This window comes from Acipenser ruthenus, chromosome 16, assembly GCF_902713425.1.
Source record: "Acipenser ruthenus chromosome 16, fAciRut3.2 maternal haplotype, whole genome shotgun sequence".
NCBI lineage: Eukaryota > Metazoa > Chordata > Actinopteri > Acipenseriformes > Acipenseridae > Acipenser > Acipenser ruthenus.
In genome coordinates, this window is record NC_081204.1 from 27,251,144 (window position 1) to 27,265,709 (window position 14,566).

At 37.0% G+C, this 14,566-nt stretch overlaps 1 pseudogene; it reads right to left on the bottom strand.

The window, feature by feature from the left end:
- Positions 1-4,185: 4,185 nt before the first annotated feature.
- Positions 4,186-9,414, bottom strand: LOC131697876 (probable alpha-ketoglutarate-dependent hypophosphite dioxygenase; annotated as a pseudogene).
- Positions 9,415-14,566: the final 5,152 nt, after the last annotated feature.

The window sequence follows — 14,566 nt, forward strand, 5'->3', positions numbered from 1 at the left end:
TAAGATAATGGCCAGGTTACCTGTTTTCTGCTGGGAGGTGATGGTATATGACTCCTTCACATGGTGGATAGGAGATCTGGAGGTGTTGGAATCATCTTGGGATGTCTCACTACCCTTATATCTATACTGAAAACATGTTTAAAAATAAGATGAGGCCCCTTAACTATTTCCTTTTAGCTTTTCTCATGAAACTGGTCATAAACCAATTTCTGTCAAACAAGTCAATATGTTTATATCCCAGCCATCACCTTACAATATATACCATAGGTTAACTATCGGTCAGTGCATATATATTCTCCTGCCAAAGCTTGATATAATACATCTGCCGAAGCCTGAACGCATCTTTGGTACACTCAGGCATTTCCCCTTGACATTTTTACTTTCTATACATAGTTCACTGAGGACATCATTAAAACTCCCTCTGTGTGTTATCTGGATTTGAGACTTGAGTTTTACAGCAACTCAGACTTTCTTAATTGGTTAAACTCAAATCTGTCTCTTCTCAGTCAATTACACAGTACAGCAGTCTAGTCCAGTACAGCTCCAAATTATGCTGTATTGCTAAGCAGGCGCGCAGCTTGATAAAAGGAAAGTAATTCTGAATTCAGCTGTTTAATTTAGGTTTGGAACATACTAAATACAAACAAAAAGGTTTGGGATGAAACCTGAACTAGGATCGGTACAGTGATATCTTTCACTATTAAAAGTTAGTAGTATCAAACCCCTGAGAAGTACAGCCCAACCCCACCACCGCATGACCCAGTACATCACAACCCCACCACTGCGTGACCCAATACAGCGAGACACCTTTACAGCGACAGACCTCCATCATGAGCCCTGTTACAGCGCATCACTGCGCACAACTTTGTAGCTATACTTGCTGCCTGCCTGAGATGCATTCAGGGTCTTAAGTTATTGTGAAGTAGCTGCCTGGTTTGTTTCAAGTTATTAACATTGTTATTATTTATTATTTTTATTTTATTACACATTACCTTAACAAGTTGCTCTTCTTCAGTAAAGACGTATTTTCCATGCAGAGTTTCGATAAAGGACACTTCAGAAGCAATTCATGTTCAAAGCACTCTTTTTTTATTATTATTTGGCTTACAGTACCAAAATAAATAAGTAAAGTCAAAACAAAGTGAAACGAAATTCTGCTTCCCTCTCTAACAAAAATAGTTCCAGTGTCACACTAATAACTGCTCGGTTGGAAAATAAAACTTAAAAAAATAATAATAATAATAATAATAATAATAATAATAATAATAATAATAATAATAATAATAATAAAACTGCAGTCTTTTTTTAAGTAAATTACCTTATACATGTGTATGTGTATATGTCTAATTGATTCATTATTGTAGGGTTACATGTAAAAATACTACAGCATAAAACATTATGGAATGTATACAGCAGCTAAGGTCGAAAGTTTTGCATCACCAAGAATTTTAGGATTGAGTCAAAATTAAAATAAAGTGCCTATATTAGCATAATTTAGCTATTTTATTTAACATAATGTAATCAAATGATCTTGCAAAAGTCTACCAGAAGCCATAATAATAGTACAATATTTCACATTAGATTTTGAAATGTCAACTTTTTGTCTCTTTCTCGTTAAGTTTGGAAAACTATGAAGCGGTATGTAATTTAATATGTTAACGTAACATTATTAGCCGGTTTCAACTGACTTTATGAAGCAAAATGTGTTCATTCTACAGGGTGATGCAAAAGTTTTGGCCATACAGTAGCTGTAGTATAGTATAGTAACTGCATGCAGCCTTTCTTTTGAAAAAAAGTCCCTGTTCATGTTCATTTAAAATAAATACATGTAAATCTGTCTAAAATAGATGTGTACTGCCTGGGAATTCAATACCATGTGCTTTCTTATGCATGATTACATTTGAATTGCTGACAGTGTATCAATCTCTGAGATTATAATGGAAACACATTGTGTAGAAATGGAAATGGAAATTGAAAGCACATTTTAATAGGATGTTTTCAAGCAACATAATTGATTTCTAAAATGTTTTCCTTTTCAAAGTTGACTTATATCATGGTAAAAGCATTGCAAAGTGTAGTTTAAGACAGCAAAAAAAAGGTATGATACATGGCAAATTAAGGTAAATGCATAGACTAATTATGACAAACTGCAAAATGAATGTGCATTTAATACACAAGACAAGAGGTATAGGAATGTTTGGAAATGCTGCTCTGTGATTGGTTGATTTCTCATATGTGATTTATAATAATTGGGATAGCCACTTATTCGGGATATTTTTCCTTCTTCCAAGGCGTCCCGATAAAGCGATGCAGACTGAATTAAAGTAAGGTACATTTAAACCTACTTCCCTTTGGGGTAAAATGTCTCTTATGTATGTGTAATAAAATACTGCTCTTAAAATGCAAGTGGTGTCCTGACTGATATGCAATCACAGAGTTTGTAAAATAGCCTGGGGAGCACTGTTACATGATGCTCATCGCATCATCCTTGAAATTAAAATAGACAAGTCTAATGAAAGGCACAATAAAAACTATATTGCAGATTCATCTGGCTGTGGCTGATTTGCAATGTAAACGGTTTTTAAATGCAAAAAACACACCAGGCAGAGAGAATTGACGCACGGCCCTCCTGGTTTTACAGGCAGCTAAAGGTGCTGAACTGGAATCACTAGGCCCACTCTGGGTCTGGCTCTTAACTCCTCAGCTCTCCCACGGGGACATTGTGTTTAAAATCAATATTCATGACAACTTCATGCTCCTTCATTACTAAAGTAAGCATGAAGCTCTGCCAAAGCTCAGTAAATCGCTCAGATGCTTTTATACTGCAATGCCATAAACATTCAACTACACATTTCATATTCATGAACATAGTGACCATCAACATCATGAACTTTGCTTATGAACACGTCACGCATTACTAATAGCAGCTCATGAAATGTCTTCATCTTAAATATTATCAATGTACATATTCATTATAATATATTATAACCAGTAAAGAATACTGTCTGGGGTAATTCTGGGGGAACTGGTAGGCCCCACAAATTACTCATGACAAATGCAGCTTTCTGTTGAATATATATAGGGCTTCTGATTTTTTGTGTTTTCTGTCGACTTTTCTACTCTCCGTTAAAAATTCAATTATACCTGTTAAGCCATTTGTGTATCTCAATCACAACTGAGAATCATGTTAATGGTAAAATTGATTTAATTTACAGGGTTTTTCTATGAAACAACTAAATGGGCTCATTTCAAAGCAGAAGCGACTCCTCTTTATTCATGTAAATACAGTCAATTGTAATAAAGTGTGTCCAGCATAAATTAAAGATTAGTCGCTTATTAACATATTGCAGTCTAGTTTGTATGTTCTGCTTCTGCTTGTTAATCAAAAAAATAATATATATATATATATATATTAAAGAGTGTTTATTTAATGAATGCCACTAGATGTCAGTGCAGTCTAAATTCTTTAATGATGGTTCAGCCTCCAAACAAAATGAGAATCAGACAACTCAAGGGTAAAGAAACCATTAAATATAGTTAGATGCTTTCTAATAATAATAATAATAATAATAATAATAATAATAATAATAATAATAATAATAATAATAATAATAACCAAACTGTACACAATAAAGCTGTACAGGTGGCATGCCCAGTCTTATTGCTGTAACTATCTGAAAGGAGCATTACATTGCCATAACAGATCATTTGGTGAGGGCTAACACATCCAAAGTAGCACATTAAACACTTTAACTATATAACTCATAAAAAAGACAATTCCCAGATGTCCTATTTCACCTTCCTTTAATGCAAAACTTACTGCATGAAGACATACACAGGAGACACAAGACCTCAAAATGATCAATTACCGGGAGATAGATACATGCACTTTGATTTTGATTCCTGTTCGAGAAAGGACCTTCCTAGGCCAGGTGCCTTATCTGTACAGGACAAACTGTAGAAGAACCAAAGAACAATGTGGTTTATTTTAATGATTTAAACAGATTTTAATACTGCCACCATATCATTTATACAGCTGATTTTTCATGGACCTCTTTTTGTTGTGTTTTTATTGTACAGTATGTATGAGCTATTTAGATCCTCCACAGTTTAGATCATTAAAATAGGCCCCATGGTCTGCATTGCACCTCACTGAAGATTGGGGGCATTGTTTGGAAAGTGATGTTACTCATCAACACCAGAGACTAGGACTGTAGCGTTAAAGGTGCGAGGACGATCTGGGTCCTGTAAGAAAGAAAAAAAAAGAAAGGTTTTCAAATTACTTTTAAAAAGATTGTGAATGTAGTGGGATAATTAACTGCATTTTACCTATGGGTTTAAATCCTGTGTTAATGTTATTAATATATATATATATATATATATATATATATATATATATATATATATATATTTCTTAGCAGACGCCCTTACCCAGGGTACGCTCTTACCCTTACCCAGTTGTATACAAAAAATTCATATCAAGAATTACAGCACAATTAATGGCAAGATGCAAAATACACTGACTTCAGTCCTAATAAGAGCAAATACAAAACACAGTACGATTTGATATCGGGGCAGTTCAAGACCAGATAACAGTGTTGATAGTTACATCAGGGTTAGATACGAGTGCAAGTGAAATACAAGATACTACAGATTGGGTTAAGTGTAGGATCAAATACAGTAAAATAGGGAGCAGATAAGTGCAAGTTAAAGTGCATTAAAGGCAGAGTGCTATATTGTCCAGAAGGGAAGAGTTGAGTTTTACAGGTGTTGTCTGAAGAGGTGTGTCTTGAGGAGGCGCCAGAAGGTTGTCAGGGACTGGGCAGTCCTGGATGCGAGCGGTGATCTGGAGTCAGTGGAGTGAGCAGAGCAGTGGAGTAGCGTGGGAGAAGTGAAGGCAGGAAGCACACCAGGCGAGCAGCAGAGTCCTAGATGAGCTGGAGCTCACAAGTCTAAGCCAATGTTCCACTGTTACACGGTATTAAACTGTAAAGCAGGTGAAGCCAACAGAAACAGCCTCGCACGACTTTGGGGATTAAGGAAATCAATTTTGCTAATATTTAATCTACACTAAATGTAACCTATGCGTTAACTGATTAAAAATTAAGAACCACTCAATGATTGCAAAATTGCAAGGCAACAGAAAAGTTACATTTACAGAACATGAAGCTTAAATATGTTTTACAATAAAACAAGTATGGAACAACTATAGGATATGTCTCATTTTCAAGAGTCTTAGTGTCTCCCGACTTTTTAAACTCTACTTTTATAGTCTTGGGGCCACCCCCCATCTCCCATCTCAAAAGTGATGTGCTTACCTGAACAGGATAGGCAGAGGTTGGCACATAGCGAATAACGAAACCACAGCGCCTCCGTGTGGACAGGTTGGGCTCACTGCCATGGACTGTCAGACCATCGTGGACCAGGGGTATAAGAGTGAGTATAGCGCCCTCTTGTGCCGACAGGAGAATTTCTTGTGAATTTTACTCCTTTTTATTGAGTATCTTGTATAAAAAATTTTTATTGAGTTATGTATAAAAAATACATTAAATTTCTCAAGGATGTCGTTTTTTGGTTGTAATAGCACTCTTAGAAGCCCAATTTGAAAGGGAAGGCCGCAATTGCCAAGCATACATGTGGTCATTTATTGTTCCTGAGATGTTAAGCTTTCTTTTGATACCAAATGCACATATATATATATATATATATATATATATATATATATATATATATATATATATATATATATATATATATATATATATATGATCTGGGGTGATCTGGGATCTCCTGATTGGCTGTCAGCATGTTCCCCAGTCGGGGTGAGGTTATGTGGGGGAGGAGACCTTGATGGTGACTTCCTAAAAGATATTATGGAATTAAGTTTCATTTAAAGACATTGAAATTGCTTAAAACTGAACATCAGTATTTATACCATTAAAGCTGACCGTTAGACTGCAGTTTAAGATTCATTCATAAAATCTAAAAACATACCATTAAATCCTTGGCGGTCCAGTGGTTAAAGAAAAGGAGGTTCCTACTTCAAATTCTCAGCTACTGACTCACTTTGTGTGACCCTGAGCAAGTCATATAACCTCCTTGTGCTCCATCCCACAAATAAGACATCAAACTGAGGTCCTATTGTAAGTGAATCTGCGGCAGCAGTTGTTGATGCATAGCTCACCCCTTAATCACTGTAAGTCGCTTTGCATAAAAAGCATCTGTGAATTAATAATGATAATTTTGAAGAGGAATAGTTTATTACAATACAATATCAAAACAACATCCAGATTTGAAATTATTTTGAAAAAAATGCTGCTATAATAAATATATATATATATATACCTCTGATAAAATAAATTGTTTACAACTAGTTATAACAAATCCAGTACACCTTACTGTACATATAAATTCAATGCAGACGTATTATGTTCAGTTGGGTGTATTTTATTCCTTATAGATTTTAAATATGCATTTCATGTGGGTCATGCTTCAGTTTGGTTTATTAACTGCTGACAACTGGTTTACTAAACTTATTTTCATTTTTACCAGTGGTTAGGTAATATACAGTAACCTATTTATAAATAATAAAAAAGGTCAGCTAAACCTGTTCAGCTGATCCCTATTTCAGTGTTATCAACTTCACGTGTGTCATGTTATTGAACGATGTGCAAAGGCACTTTTAAACATGTTACTGTAGTAATGTTTAGCAAGTTAGAGCTGTTTTTATTTTATTATACCTTAGTTTATATATAGGTTAACACAAAATAATGTTTGTTGCCATGTTAGTAGGCTGTTGTTAACAGTTACTAAACTGAAATGTCCCTTAAAATCATGGCCCACAGCATTGCTAATGCCTGTTACTATTGCTTATAAAATGCATTTAGTGCTGCAGATGCATTATTGAGTGTTTATGACTAAAGTGTAACCACATGAACCACTTGGGGATATCTTAACACACCCCAGAGAAAAAGAACTGGAATAAAGATGACTGGTTACTAGGGGTGTAGTGAGGATTCATATTTGTAAAAATGGCACACAGACAGGATACGATGCTGGACCAGGAGAAAGATAAACTCAGTCAGGCATGACATATTCAGTTTGATCTCAGATGCATTCAATTGCATTTGCAATATCCACGTGGGACTGTGCCCATTGGAGCTGTAAGTGTAACTACACAGCAGTGTTTCTTTAAAAACATCACGTCAACATGTTCCTTTCTACGCTTCCTTGGTGCTCATGCGGCGTGCAGTATTATCAACCACTAGAAAAGGTCAAATGTTGCCACGGCGAATTAGTGAAAAATCTTCATGTTATATATATATATATATATTGAAACATCTTCTGACGGGAAAATATGGTATGCTGTGATGAATAAAATCTCATTTTTAAAGCGGTAGTGATGACAATATCAGAGATTTCACTGTGAAGCATTACTATGTGTTGCTACCTGTTAGCAATGTGTGCAAAGCTTAAATCCCAACTGCAATACTGGTATGAGTTCTATACACTGAAAAGACTGAAAAGACTATGACCATATGGAACATTTTTTAAACTTCCATACTAATGTACTCAGGTACTTTTTACCTGTCATCATTACAATAGCTAAATAATAAGTTTTGGTTAAAATTCGTCCTCATACTTTGCTATAAGATTATCAAATAACTGTGTTGACCTCCTTCTAACTTGCACAGTGCATAAAAAAGTCTACATCTGTACATGTAGATTACTGTACATGTTGATTGCTCCTAGCATTAATAAATTGTAGGGCTAGCATCAAATGCACATATTCATTATATTAAAGGAACCTGCCTTCTAAGCAGGTGTAAGTACTATTTATTTATATTTTAATTTGTTAACCAGGTATGGTGAAAGGGAACAAGGGGTTTTTTAAGGACCCTGGCAGCAGCTATAGAGAGATAAATACATATGAGCACCATTTAAATGTGTAAAGCAGCTAAGATACATCTAAATAAATAGCAATATACAATAAATGCAAGAAGAAAAGGTGTGAGTCGCAGTACCTGGGATGACCTGCAGGACCCCATTCTCTCAGTCTACGTCGTCCAGGGCCAGCCACACAGAAGCCACTGAACCCCCCTCAAAACCCCAGTACCTGCCATTCAAAATCACACTCAGGGTCAGTGATGATTTAAGCATCATCTCCACAACTACAAGACCCCCCAGCATCATTGCATTAACAAGCACCCTCTTATTTTCTTGTTTTAAGGTTAAAAAATATTAGATTAAGTCTAATGCCAGACAAACTTCCAGTTGAACTGTGACAAAAAAAAAAGACAGGAGCACTTTTCAGTAACCAAGTTTGATTCAATAAACAATACAGCACCTTCATTATGTCAGTGTTTAATGTAGACATTTAATCAAAGGTGCAATAAACAGGATTGCTATAAAAAAAAAACCTTAAAGCTTTGTGGCCATAACTTTTAAAGGGAATGTGGAAAGAAGTTTGTAAAGGGAAGTGGTTACATTTGCCTCTACACGTAATGCACAATATCGCCCTCTGGTGGACATGAAACAACCTTGTGGCCAATTATTACTATAATTAATAAACTTCATTCCATACATGTGAATATGTGTATAACATGAGGCATGTTCACCATAATAATTGTATTGATATTTTTCTACACTACTAACCTGATATCCTGGTGCCAGGCAACAAAGGGAAGCCCGTGATTATGCTGACCTCCACAGGGGGCGCTGTGATATTGCAGTTCCCCACAGGGAGTGCTGCTGTTCTGTTGTTTTCCACAGGCAGCTTCGGGTATTTGCAGATGAAGCGTGAATCAAGGAGGATGACGTTGGGTCCCAGGATCCCCTTGATTGGCTCCAGCACCTTGGGATGGGTGGCCAGAGACATCACCCAGCGGTACTTCAAGTGCACGTTATGGAGACTGTACTGGGCATACTCCAACCCTACAGTGGAGAGAGTAATAGAGGTGAGGACAGGCACTCAGCAGTGCATTCATACAAGCCATGGCAAATTAAGAGATTTTACATTTATTCAAATTGTACAACCAAACAACATCCTAGGCATATACTCACCAAACTCCCTCTCCAGTCTACTGAAGCCCTCTGTAGCTCTCTCCAGCTCTTTGGGGTCTAGCACTGGCACCCCTGTTAGGAAGCCACGGTTGCAGTAGGTGGCACACAGTTCAGTCAGGGAGGGGGTCATTGTTGAGTTGAATTGGAGGTACTTACAGCTCCAAGCTCCCGCCCTTGTTTCCCTCAAAGCTCGCTCTCTTTGTTTCTAGTTTACTCTGTACTGTCTCAACTGACTCTCAGCACTTCCAGCTCACTCACTGAGCTCACTCTGTACATGCCCAACAACTTAGGAATTACTCTTCCCTTGCTCAAACTTCACATTCACGCACACAGCTTATGCTATGCAATGTGAGTTCTCTCTACTCTCTTCAGAACACAGATTCTCCTGTTTTCAGAACAATACTCACACCCGCTTGACCTGATCTCACTTTTTCCCAACAGCACACGTGCCACACTTTGTACACTCCCACTTTGCAGGATTTCTGCTCACTCTTTTAGCACTTAATGTTCACTTGCCTAAATCTCTATTCCTTATCTAAACTGGCTTTTTTTTAAAAAAAACTCTCTCATTCTGCGCACTCTTAGTTTACACAATACAATTTTAGCTCACACTCCAAGCCCTCTGTTCCCTCACTCGCCATGCTCACTGTTTTTTTTTTTTTTGTTAAATCTCAGGTCACCCAACTCAATTTATTTTCTAGATCCCCTTGTGCACTATAGCTCTAGTGCAGTATATTACAATCACACTGAGCTCACCCTTTCACTCGTAGTGCACTCTGTAAACTGGCCCACTCTCTACCCTCACAGCTGTCTCCTCAAAGTCAGAGTCCCAGCAGATCCAGGGGCTGCTTTTTAAACCCCGCTGGATCATTTTTTGAGTGTTTACGAGTTTTTTATTTGATAATAAAAAGACAACACCTGAATTTGCTTTAACAGATGAATATCTGCATTACATTAAACATATGAGTAATTCATTTATAACTTCTGGGTACAGGTGCTTTTTTCCAGCTAGTCAACTTCCTTGTGTCAAGAAAGTGGAGGAAGCCAATTACATTGTTATAGATTATTGCGGTCAATGCTTTTTCTTTTGATGCACATGTTGCTACTGTTACAATTACATGTTTTTATATAATTTGGCCAGAATTTACATGTGTACCGATTAAAGCAACTTTATATCTGATGTGTAGGACATTCACATTAGCAGTTTTGTTGCAGATTTAACATTTCCCTTGCATCCAGAACCTCTTGATTCTGTAACATCATACTAGCACTACGATGTATGATCGATCAGTCAAAAGAAGAAAAAAAAAATAAGCCTCATGGTTTAGGAACTTACAAATCTTAGAGGGTTGCTCACCAAGAAACTAAAGTATTACTGCTTTAAAAAAAACTAGTATGTTGGCGTTTGTAATTTTGATTTATGGTTATCCGTTGCATAACGCCTGTCTGATTACTTTAATCTACCTACCATTTAAATTTAAAAATAGAAAACAAAAGAAAAGCACAAACATGCTTATGAGATAATAAGTGTGCCACTAGCTATGCTGTCTATATGACATCATCTTCACCTATTCACACCTAATTCAATTTGCTTTAAGTTTTTTTTTAGTGATGCTATTATGATTTACATATTTTGTATGACAAAGGGGAAACTTTATGCAGTTACAGAAAACCCAGTTTTTCTTGCTTTACTGGTAATATAGGTTACATTGTGTGCTTATGTAATGATGGTATCTGGGTCTCTGGCAACACATATGCTGGCCTGTTAGATTTAAAATAGAAGTTTTGTGGTCTTTCTTTAAAACTCTTCAAAAAGGGCATTAAAGTCAAATAAAGATCCCTCTAGTCCATAGGTTAAACCTCAGTTCAGAAATTCAGGTTTTTTTCTGAGCTTTTTGAGAAACGTTAGTTAGTAAACCTGATAAATACATAATGATCAAAGCAGAAAAAGCAATCACGAATGAGACAAAACAAACCCAGGAGTCTATTTCAATGATCTAAAGAGTGGCATATGTAAATACCCCTGCTCTTTATCTCAGTGTTAACCCAGCTGGGATTTACTTACAGTATTAACATTACAAATACAGTGTGACAAAGTCGTGAAAAATCTAGATTTACATTTTTAAAATAGACCCCATAATACAATATAAAAGAGAGTGTTAATCATGTATTCTCCTTGTTGCTTAGGTTCACTTTGCAAATTAAATAATTTCAGTCATTACATCCTGGTGGCTTTTTAAAAGAGAAGTTTAAACAAGCCCTCCCCAGACTAAGTGTACAAATTATCTAAGAGGGGCGTCTAGTTTGTGAAGTGCATAAAGTTTAAAGGAAACAAAAACTAAAATAAGTAAATAAATAACACATTGATGAAGCAAAATGAAAGAAAAGGAAGAATGACAAATAAACACCAGTGTAATGAAGAGGTGAAAATGAGAGAAAGGGGGGTAAGGGAAATGTCTCTGGGGATATTTTTGTTTGTTTGTTTTCCAAATGGTTAACAAACTCTTTACTTAAGAAAAAATGAGCACCACTGTTGGTCCAGTTCAGGAAATGGCAAGGGTCTAGAAAGGGGATTTTTAAATGAGGCACAGATTGTAGCAGGGCAGCACGTATGTCATACTAGAAGGGTGTTTGAGGAAATACTGTAAAAGAAGAGTAATGGAGAGTCCTGCATACCTTCACTGGGTGGGTGTCCTTCCCCTGAATGCATCTCATCATTTACATATACAGTGCCTTGCAAAAGTATTCAGACCCATGACCAATTCTCTCATATTACTGAATTACAAATGGTACATTGAAATTTTGTTCTGTTTGATATTTTATTTTAAAACACTGAAACTCAAAATCAATTATTGTAAGGTGACATTGGTTTTATGTTGGGAAATATTTTTAAGAAAAATAGAAAACTGAAATATCTTGCTTGCATAAGTATTCAACTCCCACACATTAATATTTGGTAGAGCCACCTTTCGCTGCAATAACAGCTGTAAGTCTTTTGGGGTAAGTATGTACCAGCTTTGCACACAGTGTCGGAGTGATTTTGGCTCATTCTTTTTGGCAGATTTGCTATAGGTTGTTCAGGTTGGTTGGACGACGCTTGTGGACCGCAATTTTCAAATAGTGCCACAGATTCTCAATGGGATTGAGATCAGGACTTTGACTGGGCCACTGTAGGACATTCACCTTTTTGTTCTTTTTTTCCACATGGTCAACAGACTCTTTACTTAAGAAAAAATGTGCATGATGAGGAAAGTCAGCGTGCAACAATCTCTGTCAGTTCAGGAAATGGCAAGGCTATAGAATGGGGATTTTTTTTTTTTTAAATCAGGCACAGATTGTAGCAGGGCAGCACGCATGACATACTAGAAGGGTGTGTGAGGAAATAGTGTAATGGAGAGTCCTGCATACCTTCACTGGGTGGGTGTCCTTCCCCTGAATGCATCTCATCATTTACTCATAAGCTTCCCGAGGCAATGTAACACAATCCCATTTTACTGACAACCTTTTACTATTTACAAGTGTTTTATTTGATAATAAAAAGACAACACCTGAATTTGCTTTAACAGATGAATATCTGCATTACAAATTACACCGTGTAACAATTTTTTTTTTTTTTTTTGTTCCTGGTTAGTAAGTGTTATTTCCTAATTGCTTATGCCTCAAAAGTATAGAAAATGGCTATTATTCCCCACAAACTTTGCTTTTGTGACCAGGGCAGTGATATTTTGAAATGTACCTATTTTCCAGAACATTCCAGATAGATTCAATGCTGAGTAAACTTGGAGTAACTTCTAGAACTTTCTAGGACTTTCCAGTAATATAAATAGTAGTACACATACAGGGGCCTTAAGCCCACCAGTTCAGTTTAGTTCCAGCTGCCTAAGTGGATACATATCTGCATTTTTCTGAGATGGCATCAAGAGGCTGCAAGCATCCGGCAGACGCATTTTGAGACTTCAAAATGGTGGCATTCCTGATGGGTCTCCAAGGCGGTTTTACCAAGTTTCCATGCTATCTTTGCCTTTGGGACAGCAGGGACACCAAGGCGCACTACCACAGGCGGGACTGGCCACAGCGGACCCTTGTTCTCTGTGGGGAGGAACAACGTCAAGTGGGAGCCACTGGTGGACCCCCGGAAGGTGCTGTGCCACCACTGCACATCAAATTTGGCCTTATGAAACAATTTGTCAGAGCTCTAGATAAGGAGTCGGCAGCCTTCAAGTACCTTCAAGACTTCTTCCCTAAGCTGTCTGAGGCAAAGGTCAAAGCCGGTGTCTTCGTCGGACCACAGATAAAGAAGATCCTGGAGTGCAATGAATTCCCCAAGAAGCTCACTAGTAAGGAGAAAGCGGCTTGGAACAGCTTTGTCGCAGTGGTTCGGGGATTCACAAGGCCGAAAACTATGTGGAGCTGGTTGAGACTCTGGTGAAGAACTACGGCACAATGGGCTGTAGGATGTCCCTCAAAGTCCATATCCTTGATGCTCATCTTGAGAAATTCAAGGAGAACATGGGAGCGTACTCGGAGGAGCAAGGCGAGCGCTTCCACCAGGATATACTGGACTTTGAACGCCGCTACCAAGGACAGTATAACGAGAACATGATGGGAGACTACATTTGGGGGCTGATTCGTGAAAGTGATTTACAGTATAATCGTAAATCTCGACTTCTACTCACTTCTAAATCTTTTGTAGTCATTTTTGTATTACTTTAATATAAATACATGTTAATTTGGATTCATATGTTGTTTTTTTCTGACTTTATGTGAACGAAAAGATACAAATTCGCCTGTTTTCTCATTGGAAATAGGTAAATTTCAAAATATCACTCCTGGTCACAAAAGCAAAGTTTGTGGGGAATAATAGCCATTTTCTATACTTTTGAGGCATAAGCAATTAGGAAATAACACTTACTACCCAGGAACAAAAATTGTGTTACATAGTGTTATCTAAGAGGGGCGTCTAGTTTGTGAAGTGCATAAAATTTAAAGGAAACAAAAACTAAAATAAGTAAATAAATAACACATTGATGAAGCAAAATGAAAGAAAAGGAAGAATGACAAATAAACACCAGTGTAATGAAGAGGTGAAAATGAGAGAAAGGGGGGTAAGGGAAATGTCTCTGGGGATATTTTTGTTTGTTTGTTTTCCAAATGGTTAACAAACTCTTTACTTAAGAAAAAATGAGCACCACTGTTGGTCCAGTTCAGGAAATGGCAAGGGTCTAGAAAGGGGATTTTTAAATGAGGCACAGATTGTAGCAGGGCAGCACGTATGTCATACTAGAAGGGTGTTTGAGGAAATACTGTAAAGGAAGAGTAATGGAGAGTCCTGCATACCTTCACTGGGTGGGTGTCCTTCCCCTGAATGCATCTCATCATTTACATATACAGTGCCTTGCAAAAGTATTCAGACCCATGACCAATTCTCTCATATTACTGAATTACAAATGGTACATTGAAATTTTGTTCTGTTTGATATTTTATTTTAAAACACTGAAACTCA